Below are 21,060 nucleotides of genomic sequence, written 5' to 3'. Positions count from 1 at the left end.
AGACGAAGCCGCTCAGGTGGAAGAAATCGCTCAGACCACAGGGAAAGTCGCAGAAGGAGTCGATCCAGATCCTACTCAAGGCATAGCCGATCTTAACGCAGAAGATCCCCTGCACGCAGACACCAGTCATCAGTGCACCCCTCCCGTCCTGTCGGGAAAGCTTGCTGGGTTTGCGGGGCCACCGCCCTACCAGATAAACTGACTTGTCGCAGATGCATCGACGAAGCCACCAAAGGGAAAGATCTGGACACCATAGAACCCTCCGGAGTCTCAACTCCGCAAGTCTCAACTCCTGATGCGGAGTTTACAGCCCAAAGCGCCTCACCCACTCATCCCAGTACATCATGGGAGCAAGAACTCCAGTCTGACACCGAAGAGCTGGAAACATCAGCCAGATTCGATTTTTTGCTAATAGAACCCTTTGTTAAATCGGTCAAGGAAGCGATAAACTGGGAGGAGCCCAAGGAGACCCAACAGAAATAGAGGAAATATTTCCCAAATCTCAAAAGAGTTCCAGAGACTTTCCCGTTCATCGACGAGTTAGATGAGCTGATCAAGGAGGAATGGCAGAATCCTGAAAAGACTAGTCTAACGAACAGACTTGCCAAATTGTACCCGCTCAAGGAGCCCAAGGTGTCCCCTTTAGTTTCCCCTCCAGTAGTAGACGCATCCTTGATGCGTCTAGCTAGACATGTGACGCTCCCTATCGAAGACGCAGTGACGTTTAGAGACGTGCTCGATAGGAAAGTTGACACCGACCTTAAAAGAGCTTACATATTTGCGGGAGGTGCTTGCAGACCAGCCGTGGCACTGGCTGCGGTGGGAAGAGCTATCTCCAGTTGGTCCTCAAGCACTGCAGAACTCGCCACTGAGGGTGCGGACCAAGAGCAGATAGTCAAAGCCTTACAAGAACTTAGCCTTGCAGGGGATTTCATAGCAGAGGCTTCTGTTGACACTATTAGATCCGCATCAAGGTCCATGCTGGCCTCTGTAATGGCCAGAAGGGCGCTATGGCTAAAGCCCTGGTTGGCAGACCCCGCCTCTAAGTCCAACTGGTGCCGAATACCGTATGATGGGGAAAACCTCCTTGGGACGAAGTTGGATACAGCAATTTCAAAAGTGACAGGCGGAAAGTCAGGCCTTATCCCATCGGACAAAAGACTGAAACAGCAGAGACCGCCTCCCTTCAGACGCAATCTCCGAGAGAGATACAGGGATGCAAAATCCTATAGGCCTGGGAAGGATTATAGAAGAAGCTGGAAGAACCCTCAGACGTCCTTCCTTAAATTCCAATAACCCAAAACCCCCGCCTCCGGCAACCAGAAGTCCTTTTGAAGATGCGCCCGCCCAGCCAGCGGTAGTGGGTGCCAGACTCACAAAGTTCAGGCTGGTTTGGGCGGAAACAATAAAAGACCCATGGACGGTGGCCACCATCCAGTTTGGGCACAGATGGTCGTTCAAAAGACGCCCCCCAAGGGATCAGTTTTGCTCAACCAAACCACCACCATCCCGGGAAAAAAAGCTGTCATTAATCCAGTACATCCAGGATCTTCTTCCAAAATAGGCAATAGTGGAGGTTCCGCTAACACAAAGAGGCAAAGGCTTCTACTCTCCGCTTTTTTTAGTCAAAAAGAAGTCAGAGGATTTGCGTCCGGTCTTGGACCTGAAAAAACCTCAACCGATCAATCCGGATAGTCGTTCAAAATGGAAAGCCTACAGTCGATCCTCCAAGCAATAAACCTAGGAGATTGGATGCTTTCAATCGACCTCCAGGACGCATATCTGCATATCCCTATCCATGCCGCATTCCAGAAATTCCTTCGTTTTATCTTAAACCATCGGCACTTCCAATTCCGAAGCCTCCCATTCAGGATTTCTACCGCACCCAGGACATTTACGAAGGTCCATTTACCTGTAATAGCTTGCTTGAGAGAAAAAGGACTAAGGGTCCACCATTACCTGGACGATATCCTGCTTCTCTCAGACGGCCAGGAGTCTCTCATCCAACATCGGGAAATTCTAGTCTCCACACTGCAGGGTCTAGGATGGCTGATAAATTGGAAGAAAAGCAATATCCAGCCCATCCAGAGAATGGTCTAACTGGGAGCAGAACTGGACACCAGGGCAAATACAGTGGAGCTCCCTTCAGAAAAAATGCCTCTCCTAATCCAGAGAGTGAGGAAGTCAATCTCAACCACAACATTACTAGCCAGAGCATGCCTCAGTATCTTAGGCTCACTGTCAGCGACCATTCCAATGGTCCAATGGGCACAATGGAACTCAAGACCCCCCCTCCAAATCTCCTTTCTGCGCCAGTGGAACGGCACGTCTATGTCCCAGCCGATCTCCATCTCAGAGGAGGTCAAGCAATTACTGCGATGGTGGACAAGGCCTCACAACTTGAAGATATGCAAGCACATAGTCACACCTCTGCAGGAGACAGTGACCTCGGATGCCAGCATGGGAGGGGTGGGGGGCACACTATCATAACTACGCGGCTCAGGGCTGCTGGCCATTCAGGTCACAGGATTCAGTTTCAAACATGCTGGAAATGAAGGCGGCATTTCAAGCTCTCCTGGCCTTCAGCCCTCACTTGAGGGGGAAGCAGGTCCTTTTGAGAATGGACAACAGAGTGGGTGTCGCCTACATTAACAGGTGGGGAGGGGGCACCAGAAGCAGCTCCATGATGCAGGAGGTCTGTCCTGTTTATAGAATGGGCACAGCTGAACCTGTCAGACTTGAGGGCGGTTTACGTCCCGGGAGCCCAGAACCTCTTGGCCGACTCACTAAGCAGGAGCTTCATCTCCAACAACGAGTGGTCCCTGAGTCCCCAGGTGTTCACTCTCATATCTCGGACCTGGGGATCACCGGATATAGATCTTGCAGCAACACCAGCAAATACGAAATGCCAGAGATTCTTGTCAAGAATTCCCTTTCCTACAACAGAGGGAACGGATTGCCTCCAACACCCCTGGAGTTTTCGCATGGGCTACATCTTTCCCCCGACTCCCCTCATAGCGAGATTCCTTCTAAGGCTCAAGAGATCAATGGCATTAGTAATAGCAGTGATCCCCTTTTGGCCGAGGAGGCCATGGTTCAGCACTCTCCTGCAACTGAACACGACAGACCCACTCCCTCTCCCGTTATCATCGGACCTGCTCTCCCAGGACCATCTACTTCACCCGCACCTGGAAAACCTACATTTGATGGCCTAGAGACTGAAAGGGCTAGGTATTTAGATCAAGGCTGTTCCCAAAAGGTGGTGGACACCTTACTCCAAGCCAGAAGATCTACCACCAACACCTACAGAAGGGTCTGGGAAAAATTTGTCGCCTTTACTCAGCAGCAAGGCTGGGACTCATCCTCCCCTTCGGTATCACAAATTCTAGAATTTCTACAGTCAGGCCTAGAAAAAGGCCTTAGGTCAAGCACCCTGAAGGTCTGTCGGCCCTATCCGCCTTGTCAGGAGTTAAATGGGCACAAGATCCCCTTATTATCCAGTTTCAAAGGGCCTGCCTAAAACTAAGGCCCCCTAGAAAACCTTCCTTCCCAGTCTGGGACCTCTCAGTTGTTCTGGAAGCCCTCTCTAAGGAACCTTTCTTCCTGCTCAAGAACATCTCCCTCTGGGACCTAACACTAATGCCGCGTACACACGGTCAGACATTTCGGCTACAAAAGTCCGACAGCCCGTCCGACAGACTTTCGACGGACTTTTGGCAGACTTTCAACAGACTTTCTAATGACCGGACTTGCCTACACACATAGTTACATATATAGTTACATAGTAGGTGAGGTTGAAAAAAGACACAAGTCCATCAAGTCCAACCTATGTGTGTGATTATGTGTCAGTATTTCATTACATATCCCTGTATGTTGCGGTCATTCAGGTGATTATCTAATAGTTTCTTGAAGCTTTCAATGCTCCCCGCTGAGACCACCGCCTGTGGAAGGGAATTCCACATCCACGATCACACAAGTCCGACGGATTCGTACGTGATGATGCACACCGGACTAAAATAAGGAAGTTGATAGCCAGTAGCCAATAGCTGCCCTAGCTTCGGTTTTTGTCCGTCGGGCTAGCATACAGACGAGCGGATTTCTGGGTCCGGCGGAGTTACGACGTAAAGATTTGAAGCATGTTCCAAATCTAAAGTCCATCAGATTTGCGGCTGGAAAAGTCCGCTGAAAGTCCGGGGAAGCCCACACACAATCGGATTGTCCGCCGGACTTGGCCCGTCGGCGTCCGTCGGACTTTTGTAGCCGAAAAGTCCGACCGTGTGTACGCGGCATAAAGGTTTCATTCCTGATAGCCATAACATTGGCTAAAAGGGTGTCAGAGAGGTAAGCTTTACTGGCTAATGAACCGTACCTGATCGTTTACCCAGACAGATTAGTCCTGAGGCCTTCAGATCGCTTCATCCCCAAAGTATCCTCATCCTTCCATTTCAACCAAGAGATTAATCTCCCAGCACTTGTCACGGATCAGGGGAACCCTCATTCATTAGACGTCAAGGGCAACATCGAGAGAGTACCTCTCGGCAACCAGATCCATCAGAAAAACGGAGAGACTTCTAATTATCCCGCATGGATTCAAGAGAGGTCAGGCGGCATCTTCACGCACCATTGCGTCATGGCTAGTAAAGGCCATCAAGAAGTCTTATTCGCTAAGTAACCATCAGATACCTGAGGGCTTAAAGGCACATTCCACCAGGGCAGTGGCAACTTCCTGGGCGGCCTACTGTAGAGTCTTGACGGAAACCATTTGCAGAGCAGCCACCTGGTCTTCCAGAAACACCTTTATTTCTCATTATAAGGTGGATTCCGCTCACTTATCCACAGTGGATTTCGGAAGAACCGTTATCCAGGCCAACTCTTCTATTCTTTATTAATAAACTTAATTTGCATTCCCACCCAATTGCGAGTTATTCCCCAAAGTGTATGCTGCCATGATGCGACAGGTAAACGGAAAATTGTATACTCACCTTTCCTGTCGCATCTTCATGGCAGCATACAATCGCCCACCCTTCTGAGGTGATGTGTGTGTATATACAGAGAATACTGGGGCGGGGGCCCTCTCTGCAACTTATAGTTATGTGGTCCTATCAGGTTGTGGGGGCGGAGTCACGACCCAAAGTGTATGCTGCCATGAAGATGCGACAGGAAAGGAAAATTTTGGAAAGGTGAGTATACAATTTTCCATTATTCTGACATCCCTGCAGGAAAATAACACTCCTCTCTTTACTAATATGCTCACCCCCCTAGAGTAAGAGGAGTAAACTGAATGTTGTTCTTGAAATTTCTTACTCCGAAATTGTGACTTACTGTCATTAGTAAGATGTGTTTCCTGCAGGCATATCAGTTCAACATCATGCGCCCAAGTACCGAAAACACAGTAGCTTTTTTAATGGGGTCACCCATCCACCTAATATTCCAAGAGCCTATGTTTAGGGTTTTAGGCAGCGTCTAAATAAAAAAAAACTGGAAAAATCCCAGATTCCCTACATAAAAAAAAAAACACAGGGAAAAGAAGAAAAAAAAACACTACCAGCAAAAAAAAAAGGGAAAAACAGGAATAAGCTAGGAACAGCCAAAGTAAAAGCCATTATGCCTAGTTTTACTTATAAACCATCCCTGTCCTTCTACCAAAAACCATTTTGTTTGTTTATTTGTGTCTCCCAAAGGGGCAATCAGTGTTAAAGTTGTGTCAAACCGAAAAGGAACCAGAAAGCCCATATAACCTATTCCCTGTCTACCTTCGCTTTCTATATTGTTTTTTATTAAATGTGAATAACATGTGCGTGTATACTCTATTGTTATCTGCCCTCCCCCTCCTCGCGTGTATACTATAAAGTCCTCCACTAGCCCTCTCCTACAACTCCCTTTTACCTCCCTTCCACATTTCTCTTCCATATTTTTTACTTCCCTTCCCCCTTGTTCCCTAAGTATCCCCCCTTTCTCCCCTTACGCCTAACTAGGCTAGCCCTAGGGGCATTACTTGTGACCGTATCTTTCTTTCCAAACCGTTCCAACCACTTCTCCATAACCCTACATATGTGTAATTTAAATTCATTATTTTCCAGTGCTTGTCCCCTGCCACCCCCTAACCCATTTAAAATTTATCAAAATTACAAAAAAAAACATTCATAAACAAAAACACCCCATCTTTCATTAGTGACTTTCAACAACCACCCCCCCCCCCCCAGGCACCATCCTTTATTTGACTTCCTTATTGAAAAAATATCTAAAAAATCAATACATATTTCCAAAATTAACTTAAATCACTATAGGTCCTTTTTGTTGTTTTCAAGCCACTTTGTTACCCCTGCAACTGAGTCAAAAAAATGGGTTGCTCCTAAGGCCATTATACGTAGACGTGCTGGATACAGCAGTGCGTATGTAATTTTATAGTTCCGTAGGCTACGCTTGATTTCAGTAAATTCCACCCTACGCTTCTGTAAGTCCGGTGAGTAATCTGGGTATAGTGAAATCCTAGCTCCATTATGGGAGATATCACCCATCTCTTTAGCCTTTTGCATCAAAGTCACTTTGTCCTTGTAATTGAGCATTTTCATAATTACCGGTCTGGGGTGTCCCCCTGGTGGTGGTGCTCTAGAAGGCACTCTATGAGCTCTCTCGATCACAAAAAGGTGCGAGAAGATCTCTGTCCCAAATACCTCCCTAAGCCATTTCTCCATGAACTCTACAGGGTGGAAGCCTTTGCACCACTCCGGAAGGCCGACCACCCTCACGTTGTTCCTGCGCAACCTATTTTCCATTTTGTCCATTTTGGATTTATATAAACCCAACTGGACTTGCATTGCTTTAAACTCTTGCTTCATTGGAAATTGTCCTCTACCTGGCTTAACCTCCCCTCCAGAGTAGTTGTTCTCGTAACCGTTTTTTGCAACTCTTGGCTCATTGAAAATAACTCTTCCTTTATAAGCTCTTTAACTGATCACACAAGCTACTCAGCGAGCCCTTGCAAAAATTAACTGCGCATAAAACATCCTTCAGTGTTGGTTCAACTTCAGTAGATACGCATAAATCAGAAGAAATTTCGGTCATATTTCCCAGGGGGTCATCCTCAGGGCTTTTTTTACTTACAGTTTTTCTAGTAATAGGTAGTACTGTTGTCATTTTACCTAGGCTTTTTCTGTCCCCAGGGCCTCCTGTCTAGGTTTTCCCCTGGGATTGCTGGTTACCTTTAGCTGGTGACTGTGTAGGGGGTATGTGCATATCTCTCCAGCTTGGCTGCTGCTGCTGCCGCCTGTTCCCCTTCTCCTTAGTTGAACGAGTGGTTTGAGAGCTTGGGTCCTCCTGGTGCTGCTGTTCCTCCCCTTTTTCCTTGTCATGGCCAACTGTAAAGGAGTATAGGGAGATGTGTAACTGTTAGAGGTTACCAGGCTGTAGTACTTTTATCCTCTTTTGGCTCTTTAGTAATTCCTCTTGCAAAGGGTTATATCTGGCACTAGTTCCCACTTTTCATATGTTACCCCCTTAGTACTGCTGAGCTTGCTAGGCAGTGTTAGATCGCTTCAAACAGCTGCCCCGCGTTGTGCACGTTGATCAGTGCGTGTCTCGCTGCTTCTCGCAGGAACTCTGGCCGTTGTCAGGGCAACCAGGACAGCAGTGCGAGCCGCTCGAGTTCCCTCGCACTGCACGGAAGGCAGCCGCCGATGCGATCCTCCAATATCCACACCACCGCCCTGCACAGCCCCTCCATCCTCCCGAGTCTCCCAGAGGGCACCCAGAGCAGCAAGGCAAGTACAGACTCGTACAGGGAGAAATAGCACACCGAGCTGGGTTAGATAGGATGGCCAAAGGGGATGGAGCAAAGAGAGACCTCACACACCTCCGCTCACTCCGGCATCCGGTCACGCCCCGATCTGGTCGGATCGGAGGCCCGCGCTTGCTCGGGAAAATTCTTTTTTTTTTAAAAAGAAAGGAGGGGGGCGCAATGCGACGGTGGGGGCGGGGATTAGCACGGTGTTGGCGTCCTCCAACGCGGGAATGTGTTTTTTTTTTTTTTTTTAAAAAGAAAAACTCCATTTATGCTGGCTGCAGAATTGTCGGAGAGACATAAGAGCAAAGAAGAGCATGAAAGAGGTTTTGTAGTAAATGTGTCAAATAGGCATTTCCTATTTGACACATTTACTATTTGCATCAGGCTGAGCATTAATAGCAGCGGCAGTAGCTGGACTATTGCCCAAGCAGTGGATGCCATTTCTTCTGGTAGTACCTCTGCTTTGTGCATCTGGCTATGGTCAGAAGGGGGGGGGTTGAAACACCCCCAAAAAAGAGCTAAGTGTCTCCCTCAAGCTCTGGAAAGCCTACTCATCTCTACAAATGGCATCCTCCCCTGAGAGGGGGTGGCTGGTCAGAGTGAGCATCAGGGCCATGAAATGTCTGCAACTGTTTTTAACACTGCAACCCCTGTTTATTTTATGATAATTTAAAAAAAAAGTTTAGCAACTTTAATCGCATCCCAGTGTGGGTCAAAATGCGATAGGTTCTCTTCCATTGCCCAGGACCCTCAAACTAAGAGCAGGAGAAGACAAATTCCCTCAGGGGACCGTGGTGAGGCTGATAACTCCTCTTCTGAGGTGTTAAATGCGGGAGAATCAGCTGTTTCAATCTTAAGATTGATGGTGCAATTTCTTACTGAATGATCGCTCCACATTTATGTACCCTTAACTGAGTGTTTGGGTTCACTAAAGCCTCCTCAAGCTGTGCATGCCTTTTCCTGTTCATTCATTGCTGGAAAAGCTTGTTTTGTATCTGAGAGGATCAGCCAGATAAGCATTTTTTTCCTTCCTAAAAAGTTTTCACACTTTATCCTTTGGTGGAGGAAATTCACTAAGTAGGGTATACCAGCAATTAACGCTGCTATATTCTCTGTGAATACATTTGACTTGTCCGGCACTTTTTTTCTCTGGCAGATTGAGTGTCCCTGCCTGCGCTGTCAGTAATTGCTTAATCATTGAGAGACCAGTTTAAACAGGTGTTCAAGGTTATCCTGCTCAGCAGGCCCAGGAGGCAGCTTTATGTTTGCAACAGCTGCTATGAGAGATTCTGTCCTTCAGGCCTTGCGCCCTTCGCTAAGCACCTTGTAAGAAGCTCCTAGCTAGTCTTCCTTTTTGCGGTGAAACAGCTATTTGGGGATGTTTTGGATAATACATCCAAAGAAATTCTAGTGGAAAGCACCCCTTTTCCCATTTAAGAGAAGGAGTAAATATATTTTTGTTTTAAAGCTCCTTCTCCTGTGCCAGAGGCATCCGCCTCCAGGCAGTCACAGCGGCTTCCACCGTCAGGTTCAATAGAATAGGGGGAATTCTTCTGCAGTTCTCAAGGATCTGGCAGGAAGAGCTTCCTCAATAGCTCCAGGGTACAAACTGGAGATCCTAGAGTTCCCGTCTGCTCGTTTTCTCAGATCAAAGGTTTCTAAGGATCCAGAGAAAAAAAAAGTGATCATGGGGGTCCCCATGTAAGAACAGAGGTTGGGGTTTGATTAAAACCTCTTTTTTTTTTCACAGTGCCAAATCTGAATGGACATTCTGGATCTCAAAAATCGAAATTCAGTTTCTGAATATAACCACTCTTTTTTTCGTATGGAGTCAATCCAAATCAGTTATCTCCATCCTACAAGGAGGAGAACTTTTGGCGCCAATCGACATCAAAGATGCATACCCCCATGTCTATTTCCTCGCTCACTAGTAATGTCTACTTTTCAAGATAGAAAATCTTCATTTTCAGTGTGTAGCTCTGCTTTCCGGTCCAGCTACTGTACCTTGAGTGTTTACAAAGGTTCTGGCCCCTCTTCTAGCCAGATTAAGGGCCCAAGGTATAACGATAATGGTTTACCTAGTCAATCTGTTCTTGATGGACCAGTCGGTAGCCCGCTTAGACCAAAGTATGGTCACCACATTCAACTACCTGGAATATCTAGGTTGGATTCTCAACCTAGGAGAAATCTTTAAAACCATGAAGAAGGCTAAAATACTTGGGTCCGATCATAGGTACACCCAGAAAAGGGTATTCTTACCCCAGGCAGAGATCAGCGCCATAAAGGAACTGATTTTGGTGGTTGAAGCACGATGAATTTCTTCTATTTAACTTTGCATGAGGTTGTTGGGAAAGATGGTGGCTTCATTCGAGGCCATTCCTTATGCTCCGTTTCATTCGAGACTGCCGCAAAACAGTATCCTATCGGCTTGGAACAAAGGGTTCAAGCTCTACATTACCAATGTGTCTGACTCCAAAGCCTACGGCCACATCACCCTGATAGCGCCCAATCTTGTCTGATCTTAAAGGCTAAGCAGGGTCAGGCCTGGTTAGTACCCGGATGAGAGACCACCTGGAAGTACCAGGTGCTGTAGGCTGGGTGCGCTGGAGCCTCAGTTTATGGTTAACATACAAAAATCTACTGTCAGGGCTGGCTCACCCCTTCCTTCTCTGAGCTGGCCGCTCAGCTGTTGGCTAATTGCCAGCTCTCATCTCTCTCCACAGTTAACCAGCTGTTGTGGATCTGCTTGTCAGTCCCGCCTACTTAAAGATCTCCAGCTCACTTCATTCCTGCCTTCGCCTTGGTCACATCACAAGAAACCATCTCCTGTGTTCCTGTTTAAAGACTGGCTTTGCTGACATCCCTTCTGGCTCCTTATCTCCTTATCCTGCTTGCTGTTCCTCTACTTGGATCCCTGAATTCTGGCCTGGCTGATTACCCGGGCTGGTTACTCAACTCTGGCTTAGCTGACTACCTGATCCGGTTACTGGACTCTAGCTATGCTTTGACTACGCTTACTCTATTTACCTTTTTATTTTTATTAATAAACCAGTGTGATTTTACTGTACTTCTGTCTCGGTCTCGTTCATGGTTTCTGACATCTACTAAAGGGAAAATCCTTCCTTCAGTTACCTGGGAAGTGGTAACAACATATGCCAACCTTTTTTTGTTTAGGTTGGAGAACAGTCCTGAAAGAGGCAACTGTCCCAGAGAAGTGGCCCAGATCAGAAATGGCCTTGCCCATCAACATTTTAGAAATTCAGGCAGAGCTCTTGGTCCTGAGGGCCTGAACGTTCAGTTTATGGTATTGTCCTGCCAGGATTTAATCCGACAATGCCACAGCAATGGCCTATATTAATCACCAAGGGGGCACAAGAAGTTGTGCGGACTAGAGAAAGATGAATCATATCCTATCTTGGGTAGAAAACAATGTACTTTGCCTATCGGCAGTCTTCATTCTAGGAAAAGAAAATTGGCAGGCGGACTACTTGAGTCGCCAGCAGTTGTTCCCGGTAGAATGGTTTCTTCACCCCGATATTTTCCTGTCAATATGTCGAAAATGGGGGATCCCAGACATAGATCTGTTTGCATCCAGGTTCAACAAAGAAATCGACAACTTTGTCTCAAGAACAAAGGATCCGTTAGCATGCGGAACAGATGCCTTGCTATTCCCGTGGAATCGGTTCTCACTGATTTATGCATTCCCTCCTATTCTGCCTGCATCCACGACTTCTTCGCAGGATCAAGCAGGAATGGTAGTCGATGATTCTTGTGGCCTCCAGCGGGGCCCAGGAAATCTTGGTATGCAGAGATCGTGAAGATGGCAGTAGGGGACCCTTGGATCCTACCATCACGGCCAGACCTTCTCTCGCAAGGTCCGGTGTTCCATCCTACTTTACAAACACTAAATTTAACAGTCTGGCTATTGAGACCCACACTCTGAAGAAGCGTGGGCTGTCAGGTTCAGTAGTTTCTACCTTGGTTAATGCAAGGGAGCCGGCCTCCATAATTATATATTATGGAGTCTGGGAAACCTATGTCTCCTGGTGTGAAACCAGGAGTTGCACCCCAGGAAATAGGTCAGAGGTATAATCCTGGACTTTCTGCAGATGGAGTGAGAAATAAGGCTGGCCTTGAGTGCTTTCTAAGGACAGGTCTCAGCCTTATCGGTATTATTTCAGCGACCACTTGCTTCGCATTCTTTGGTTCCTAACTTTATTCAGGGGGTAACACGGCTTAATCTCCGGTTAACCTTGGGACTTGAATTTAGTTTTGTCGGCATTACAAAACAGCCTTTTTTTGGGCCGATACAACATATTCCTTTGGTCCTTTTTTGACAAGGAAACTATTTTTTCTGGTAACCGTATCTGCTGCAAGAAGGGTATCAGAATTGGCTGCTCTTTCTTGTAAAGAGCTATATTTTTATTGTTCATAAGGATAAGGTAGTATTGCATCCTCATCCTAACTTTTTACCGAAGGTAATATCAGGTTTTTATCTAAACCAGGATATAGTTCTAACTTAATTTTTCCAGAACCCTGTTCTCTGGAAGATAAATTACTACATTCTCTTGATGTGGTGAGAGCAGTCAAGTCTACTTAAAGAAGACTGCTCAGATTCGGAAAATGGATGTTTTGTTCATGTTGCCTGAAGGTCCTAAAAGAAAACAGGCAGCATCAAAATCTACTATTTCTAAATGGATTTGACAAGTATTCGTTCAAACTTATGGTTTAAAGAGGTAGTGCTACCCTCTAAAATCAGAGCGCACTCCTCTAGGGCTGTTAGTGCTTCGTGAGCAGTGCATCACCAAGCCTCCATGGCTCAATTCTGCAAGGCCGCAACTTGGTCTTCAATCCACACATTTACCAGATTCTATCTGGTGGATGTAAAAAGACATGAGGATGTCGGCTTTGGGCGCAGTGCACTGCAGGCAGCAGTATAAATCCTCTGATTTCATGGTGCCCTACTTTGGTTGTGTTTCCCTTCCCTCAGTTGGCATTGCTCTGGGACATCCCACATAGTAATTACTATGGCTCTGTGTCCCGTGATGTACGATTAAAAAAAATAGGATTTTTATAACGGCTTACCTGTAAAATCCTTTTCTTTTGAAGTACATCGCGGGACACTGAGGTCCCGCCCCTCTTTCTAGTATACACGTGTATTGCTTTGCTACAAAACTGAGATACTCCCAGTAGTGGGAGGGGTTATATAGGGAGGCCACTTCCTGTTTAGGGTGTGCCAGTGTCCAGCACCTGAAGGTGGACTATAACACACATAGTAATTACTATGGCTCTGTGTCCCGTGATGTACTTCAAAAGAAAAGGGTTTTACAGGTAAGCTGTTATAAAAATCCTATTTTTCAAAGTCAGAGTGGGCAACCGGGAGGTTTAAATAGTGTATAGGGGCAGGGAGTTAACAGCGCAATGGGGCAGGGCAATTTGCTAACTGACGTTAATCCCTCTTTGCCACGACGATAAACATTAAAAATATACATAGTTTTACACGATCAGAATATCATTAGTGTTATATATAAGTAATGGGCAAGCAATTCCAAAAACGTAATAATAACAATAAAAATAAAAAAAAAAATAAAAAAAATAAATCCAAAAATAATTCCAAATGTAAACACGTATGTTAAAAATATATGTAAATGTATAAAGGTAAATGTAGAGAAACCTGTACACATTTATTCACACCCAAGCATGCCCACATGAAATATACCAACCAACAAATGTAAAATATATCCATACGTGAAACAATGACCTAACAATGAAATTAAAAAGGGAAGGGGGGAGAGAGAAAAACGAAGGGGAGAGAAGGAAAAAAAGGGATTGGGGAGGTGGAGAGGTGGGGGGGAGAGAAAGGGGAAAAGGAGAATGAAGAAAGAGGGGGGTAAAAAAAAAGGGGGGGGCTATGAAAGGAACTAGACAAAATTGCATGTTTCTAATTCCTCGTTTAATCCTTTGGGGGCAAGACGGTCGAACATGTATATACATACTTCCCTCTTGCATAATGGGGAAAATCTCAGTCAAGGTTCCTTTGGGGATGGTCTCTATGACAAAAACTTCCAGGCATTTAATATCATCATGCATACGATGAAAATGCTGTGGAACGCTATATTCATCACATCCTTTCTTGAATCTACGGTGATCACCAATTCTTGCCTGTAAAGCACATATAGTGCGACCCACGTATAAAAGGTCACAGGGACACCGTAAAACATATATAACAAAATCTGTAGAGCATGTGATGAATTGTTTGATTATATAACTTTTACCTATATTAGTGGTAATCTTATTGCTGCCATGAGTTATAAATTGACAGGTCAGGTATCCTCTTTTTTTTTTTTTTTTTTTCTCACACTGAAAAATGCCTGTCCTGTTGTCAAAGTATGATCTAATGTCTAGGGGGGATCTGGTGGAACTATTTATCATTTTGCTTGGTGCTAATATATTTTTCAAAGTCCATGCTCTTCTGAAGGTTTTTTGGGGAGCTTCTGGTAACTCAGGGGCCAGACGCTGATCTAATAAAATATTATAATTTTTTTTATTATTCTGAGACTGACTTGAACTTGTCATTAAAGGTTGACACGAATCTGACTGTGGTTGTCATTCAATTCAGCTGGAATTTTCTTTTGGGAAGGGGGATTCATGTAGGACAAGAAAATATGTTGAACTAGCTTGCGTGGATATCCCTTTTCTTCAAATTTTTTTATCATCGAGCCACCCTGTATGACATAGTCATTTACTCTCGAACAATTTCTCCTCAGTCTGTTGAACTGTCCACTAGGAATGTTGTGCTTCCATGTGGGGTGGTGGCAGCTGTTAAAATGCAGGTAGGAATTCCCACTAGTGGGTCTAATGTGATTTTTGGTAACAATACCACTATGATCTTGGGTCAGCACTAGATCCAAAAACAACAACTCGGAATCGAGTACATGTGTAAAGGACAAGCTAAAGGGGTTGGCATTGCAGTGGGCCAAGAAAAAGGGGAACGCATCCGGGCCACCACTCCAGATGAGCAAAATATCATCAATATATCTGCCAAAATACACAATGTGCTCAGCAAATGGGATGTTGGCCCAGATGTATCCCTCCTCCCAGTAGCCCATCGTTAGGTTGGCATATACAGGAGCAAAGTTTCCCTAATGGCTGTACCCCTGCATTGTAAATAAAACTGTTCAAAAAATGTAAAATACTTGTGTCTTAAACAGAATTCAGTTGATTTAACCAGAAATTGTGACTGCAAGGAATTAAAGTCTCCATTATGGGTGAGGAAATGTATGGCCATAAGGCCTAACTCATTGGATATGGATGTATATAGGTTGTATATCCTACAATGGTATGATATAGAGTTGTCTGTACGGTCGTTGTCTGTGCGGTCAATATTGCGCCATTAACTTGGCTTCTTCAGGACCCAGGCATACTAATAATACTTGAATTACCTTTAGCATACTGTTAGTGACATATCATTTCTGATACAATATTAATTTTTTTTAGCATAGAGGTATCGCATGTGCTTCTACCAGTGGAACTCTGCAATAGGTCGATCAACCCAAACACCTGGGGCGGGCATAGGAGAACATCCAGGCACCACACACAGGACAAAGGGTGAACGGCAACAATCCTGAATAAAGTAATATATGTATATGTGATATAAAATCAAAATATGGACTATGTGCCCAGCCCAACAGTATCAGGCTATTATACTCCAAACTTACATTGGTTAAAACGCATTACAGGATATATGGTGACGGGTGGTTTTGCAAAAAGAAACACTCAAGATGGCAAGGCACACAGGCTTGCTAATGAAGAATCTCTAAAACAAAACATTTAGGGGCATGTACATGAATGCGGGTGGTAAAAAGGAGATGCTCAAATATATCTCCACAAAAAGATGATAAAACTCATAATAATATTTCATGGACCCATGTATATAAAGATTCTTCCAAGAACCTTTTCAGAGGATCAAAATCACATCACATCATCAGATAGTCCATCTATAAGTGGCTGAATAACATAGAACCAATGCTCTGTAAACCATAAAAGGTATCAATGAGATAAACCCGAACGCCATCACTTAGGTACATATTGCCACAAAGATCATCTCCTACGGTTTGCGTACCACGCTAAATTTCACTGTGCATCAACCCGCCACCATCAGGAACTGCTCACCATGCCCTGTGGCATGCCAGTATATATGCTCCCACCGCGTCACAAAAATGCGTTTGCGGCGCACAATGTGACTTCAGAGCCGCGCGAACACACATTCCCCGAAGTGAAAATACACACTACCAAGCCACCCCCTTAGGAAAAACAGGGATGCCTATGCCCGCCCACACAGAAGGGGCCAAAAGGAACCCTGCCAAGCGACAAGGAAGGAGCACAAACCTCCAGCTAAGCACAGAAGAATATATATTATATATATATATATATATATATATATATATATACAGTATCTCACAAAAGTGAGTACACCAGTCACATTTTTGTAAATCTTTTATTATGTCTTTTCACGTGACAACACTGAAGAAATTGCACTTTGCTACAATGTAAAGTAATGAGTGTACAGCTTGCATACCAGTGTAAATTTGCTGCCCCCTCAAAATAACTCAACACACCACCATTAATGTCTAAACCGCTGGCAACAAAAGTGAGTACACCCCTAAAATGTCCAAATTGGGCCCAATTAGCCATTTTCCCTCCCCGGTGTCATGTGACTCATTAGTGTTACAAGGTCTTAGGTGTGAATGGGGAGCAGGTGTGTTAAATTTGGTGTTATCGCTCACTCTCTCTCATACTGGTCAATGGAAGTTCAACATGGCACCAAATTTTCTGAGGATCTGAAAAAAAGAATTGTTGCTCTACATAAAGATGGCCTAGGCTATAAGAAGATTGCCAAGACCCTGAAACTGAGCTGCAGCATGGTGGCCAAGACCATACAGCGGTTTAACAGGACAGGTTCCACTCAGAACAGGCCTTTCCATGGTCGACGAAAGAAGTTGAGTGCACATGCTCAGCGTCATATCCAGAGGTTGTCTTTGGGAAACAGACCTATGAGCGCTGCCAGCATTGCTGCAGAGGTTGAAGGGGTGGGGGGTCAGCCTGTCAGTGCTCAGACCATTGCACCAAATTGGTCTGCATGACTGTCATGCCAGAAAGAAGCCTCTTTAAAAGACAATGCAAAAGAAAGCCCACAGTTTGCTGAAGACAAAAAGACTAAGGACATGGGTTATTGGAACCATGTCCTGTGGTCTGATGAGACCAAGATAAACTTATTTGGTTCAGATGGTGTCAAGCGTGTGTGGTGGCAACCAGGTGAGAAATACAAAGACAAGTGTGTACTGCCTACAGTCAAGCATGGTGGTGGGAGTGTTATGGTCTGGGGCTGCATGAGTGCTGCCTGAACTGGGGAGCTACAGTTCCTTGAGGGAACAATGAATGCCAACATGTACTGTGATATACTGAAGCAGAGCATGATCCCTTCCCTTTGGAGACTGGGCTGCAGGGCAGTATTCCAACATAACGACCCCAAACACACCTCCAAGACGACCACTGCCTTGCTAAAGAAGCTGAGGGTAAAGGTGATGGACTGGCCAAGCATGTCTCCAGACCCAAACCCTATTGAGCATCTGTGGGGCATCCTCAAATGGAAGGTGGAGGAGCACAAGGTCTCTAACATCCACCAGGTCCTGATGTTGTCATGGAGAAATGGAGGAGGACTCCAGTGGCAACCTGTGAAGCTCTGGTGAACTGCATGTCCAAGAGGGTTAAGGTAGTGCTGGAAAATAATAATGGCCACACAAAATATTGACACTTTGGGCCCAATTTGGACATTTTTCACTTAGGGGTGTATTCACTTTTGTTGCCAGCGGTTTAAACATTAATGGCTGTGTGTTGTTATTTTGACGGGACAGCAAATTTACACTGTTATACAAGCTGTACACTCACTACTTTACGTTGCAGCAAAGTGTCATTTCTTCAGTGTTGTCACATGAAAAGATATAATAAAGTATTTACAAAAATGTGAGGGGTGTACTCACTTTTGTGAGATACAGTGTGTGTATGTGTATATATGTGTATATATATATATATATATATATATATATATATATATATATATATTTATGTGTGTGTATGTGTGTGTGTATATATATATATATTTATATTGTAATATTGGGGGTTATTTAGCTGTAGAACTTACCAGTGAGCCGAGTCTACGCCAGATATGCGGTTTAAGGGCTTTTTGGCCCATGTTTATTAATGTAAAAGAAAAAACAGTCCATCCAGGATTCCCACGCAGGGGTTTTAACTTCAAAGCAATAATGAAATAAGTGGAAAATACTGATCCACCTGACTCTCTGGTCAGCACTGCTATTCAGGCGTTGACCTCGCTCCTCTTGACCCTGTAACTGTGTCCCTGTTTGATATCCACACTGCACCTCTGGTGACACTGTCTTTTACAGCTTCCTAGCTGCTTCAGCCCACTGGCTTGGGCCCTCCGTCTGCTCTGTCAGACTGTCCTGTGCCAACAGGCACACTTCTCCCTTCACACCTGGACTCCTTGGGAGGGTGGAACCCAGAACTCTGGTCCTGGCTCTGCTATAAGCCCAGGACCCACCTGCACAATCAACAAGCCAGACTCCTGGCTGTTCCCAAAACCCGGTCCCAGGATTGGAGATTCCATCCCACCCAGATCGCCATGAAATCTCCAGGTCCCCAAGTGGATTTTACCAATCACAGAGGAAACTGATAAAACAGTTTACTCCAAATTAAATAATCCTCCTGGAGCCTCTTAACCGGCCTATTTGAGAATCCTGGGCGAAAATCATAGGACAGGGATCCGTACTGTCACAAAATATATACACACATTACACAAACAGAGAAAAAACATCATCAATATACAACTAGTGGTGCCTTCAAATAAAACAGGGGAAAATACATATCACAGAATAACAGATATTTACAACAGACCGATCACAAGCCCGGGAAGGAAAGTCAGATGGTCCAACATAAAGTGCCCCTCATAAAAAGGGCTTGAGGCTAAATGCCTCATTGAGGCCGGGCGGACACGTAGCCTTAAGACAAAAAGATACAGCTAGCCTCCCGCTGGAGGATCACCTTATCCCCATCCCCCCTCTAGGGTTTTGGGGAGTATGCTTGAGGGCTGCAAACTTCATAACACTAGTATTGTGCCTATGTTGGAGAGCAATATGTCTCCCCACCGGGTTGTTTACGAAATTGTTTCTAGCATAATATACATGGTCTTTGATTCTTCGCCAGAATTGGCGTATGGTTTAATGCTATATAATGGGCTCCGCATTCACAAAGTATAATCTAAACAATCCTTGGAGTATTACAGTCAACATAGTGTTTAATTTAATGAAGTTTGCCATTTGGCAGGTAGCCTGATTTTCCAGGATTCATTCGAAGAAGTCACATGAGCTGCAATGCCAGGTGCCTCTGAGACTGGATGCTGGGGAGGGGGAGAGGAAACAAAGTGGCTAGATGTAATTTCGGGTACATCTCTAAGGTATTTACTTAGAATAGAATCATTAGGTATGCACCAATGTTTTTGGAGAATTTGGGGGAGAACAGAGTGTTGGCGGTTATATGTTGTGAGAAGCCGGACAGATTTAGATCGTGACTTTGTTTTAACTTTGAATAGAAGATCTTCCCTAGACAGTTTGTACACCCCAATAAAAGTTTTACATAAGAGAATACGTGAGTATCCTCTTGCCAAAAGTGTAATCTCGAAGAGCGTCAGCTTTCCAATTTGAAGTGGGCATCATTAGAGCATATATGTCTCAGACGTAGGTACTGAGAGTATGGTATGCTTCTAACCAGGGGCTTGGGATGGGCACTCTGAGCGTGAAGTAAAGTATTACCCGCATGGGGCTTATGATAGAGAGTTGTACCAATAGGACCCATCAGAGTGCTTTAAAATCCTAATCGCCAAGAATGGAACAGACACTATCATGGTGCATAGTAAACTTCAGATCAAAGTTGATGTGCAAAGAGGTCATGAAGTAAATTTAGTGTGATCTCTATGCCTGTCCAAAACATGATTTCGTCATCTATGTAACAGTACCATGTTAGAATGTATGGCCGGAATTTTGTGTACTTTGTATTTTAAGGAAGCTCTCTATGGCCAGAGGTATGCTACTGTAAAGAGCCTTGATGGTAGCCTCCCTGGAGATATGATTATGTAAGATTTTTGTGTCTCAAAGCAGTACAATTATTTTGCATAGAAATTTGGCATTTTATATTGTAGGCCTGTAATTCTTAGCAATAACACACTTAAATCTATCCAAAGAAGAGTCGATATCCCGGGTATGATAAAGTTTGAAACACAAAATCATAAATTATAATATAATAAATAAATATAAATAATTATAAAAAATAATATAATAAAATGAATTTCCCCACGATTCACTATCGCTCAATTCTGCAAGTGTTCTAATCTATTATCGCTGTTTTCTAGCTGGTCTAAAACCACTTTTGGAGTAAAGGGACACTTTTTGGTTGCTATGGACAATCTCCAGTTTCCAGGCAGAAAGAACAGTATATATAATATAAAACTCCATGCAGGACAAACCACTAGGGAAAAGGGATGTGAAATAATTTCATACAGTAATGTAATCTGTAAGATTACAGTGTACTGTATGTTTTATGATTTTTACATTTTAATGTAAAATGTAACATTTTAATGTAAAATGTAACATTTGAATTTGCCACTGCACACTTCCCCATGCGTCACGACACTCGCAGGGGACGGAGCGCGGCACAGAGAGGCTTCGGGCGGAGGACAGAGCCCGCGGACACAGTGGGGGGACATTGCAGGACCCTGGGGACAAGGTAAGTATACCGCACCAGGATCCTGCAATGCAATCCTGAGTGTGGCTTGGGGTTACCGCTAATGGTACTGAAATTTAACCCCGAGCCACACTCGGGAAAACCGCCAGGGAGGTTAATCGCTATTTAAAGGGTTTTTGGAGGGACCGAACAGTCCTCTAATCGTTTGAGTAAATCGGGTGTCCTGTATGTAGGATGGGAGAGCAATAACATGAGGACATAAGTATGTGTCCATCAGTTGACTAGCACGTTCTGTATATGATCCCATGCCTGACACATTTGGTCTACTGGGGGAGGGCGCGCAACAAATGTCCTTGTGAGTCTTGGGCAACGCATAAAAAGTAGGAGTACGTGGAAATTCAACAAAAATGTATTTGTATATCTCCTTATTGATTTATCCCCCTTTGGTGCACCTCGAGAAGAAT

At 44.7% G+C, this 21,060-nt stretch overlaps 1 protein-coding gene and 1 pseudogene across 4 annotated transcripts in view; both read left to right on the top strand.

Moving 5' to 3' along the window:
- The window catches only part of VDAC1 (voltage dependent anion channel 1), a 584,928-nt gene that overhangs the window by 343,176 nt on the left and 220,692 nt on the right, over positions 1-21,060 (top strand). The gene's annotated exons all lie outside the window — the stretch shown is intronic.
- On the top strand, positions 10,261-10,379 carry LOC141134976 (5S ribosomal RNA; annotated as a pseudogene).

This window comes from Aquarana catesbeiana, linkage group LG03, assembly GCF_042186555.1.
Source record: "Aquarana catesbeiana isolate 2022-GZ linkage group LG03, ASM4218655v1, whole genome shotgun sequence".
Classification (NCBI taxonomy): domain Eukaryota; kingdom Metazoa; phylum Chordata; class Amphibia; order Anura; family Ranidae; genus Aquarana; species Aquarana catesbeiana.
This window is presented reverse-complemented; position numbering and strand designations above follow the sequence as displayed.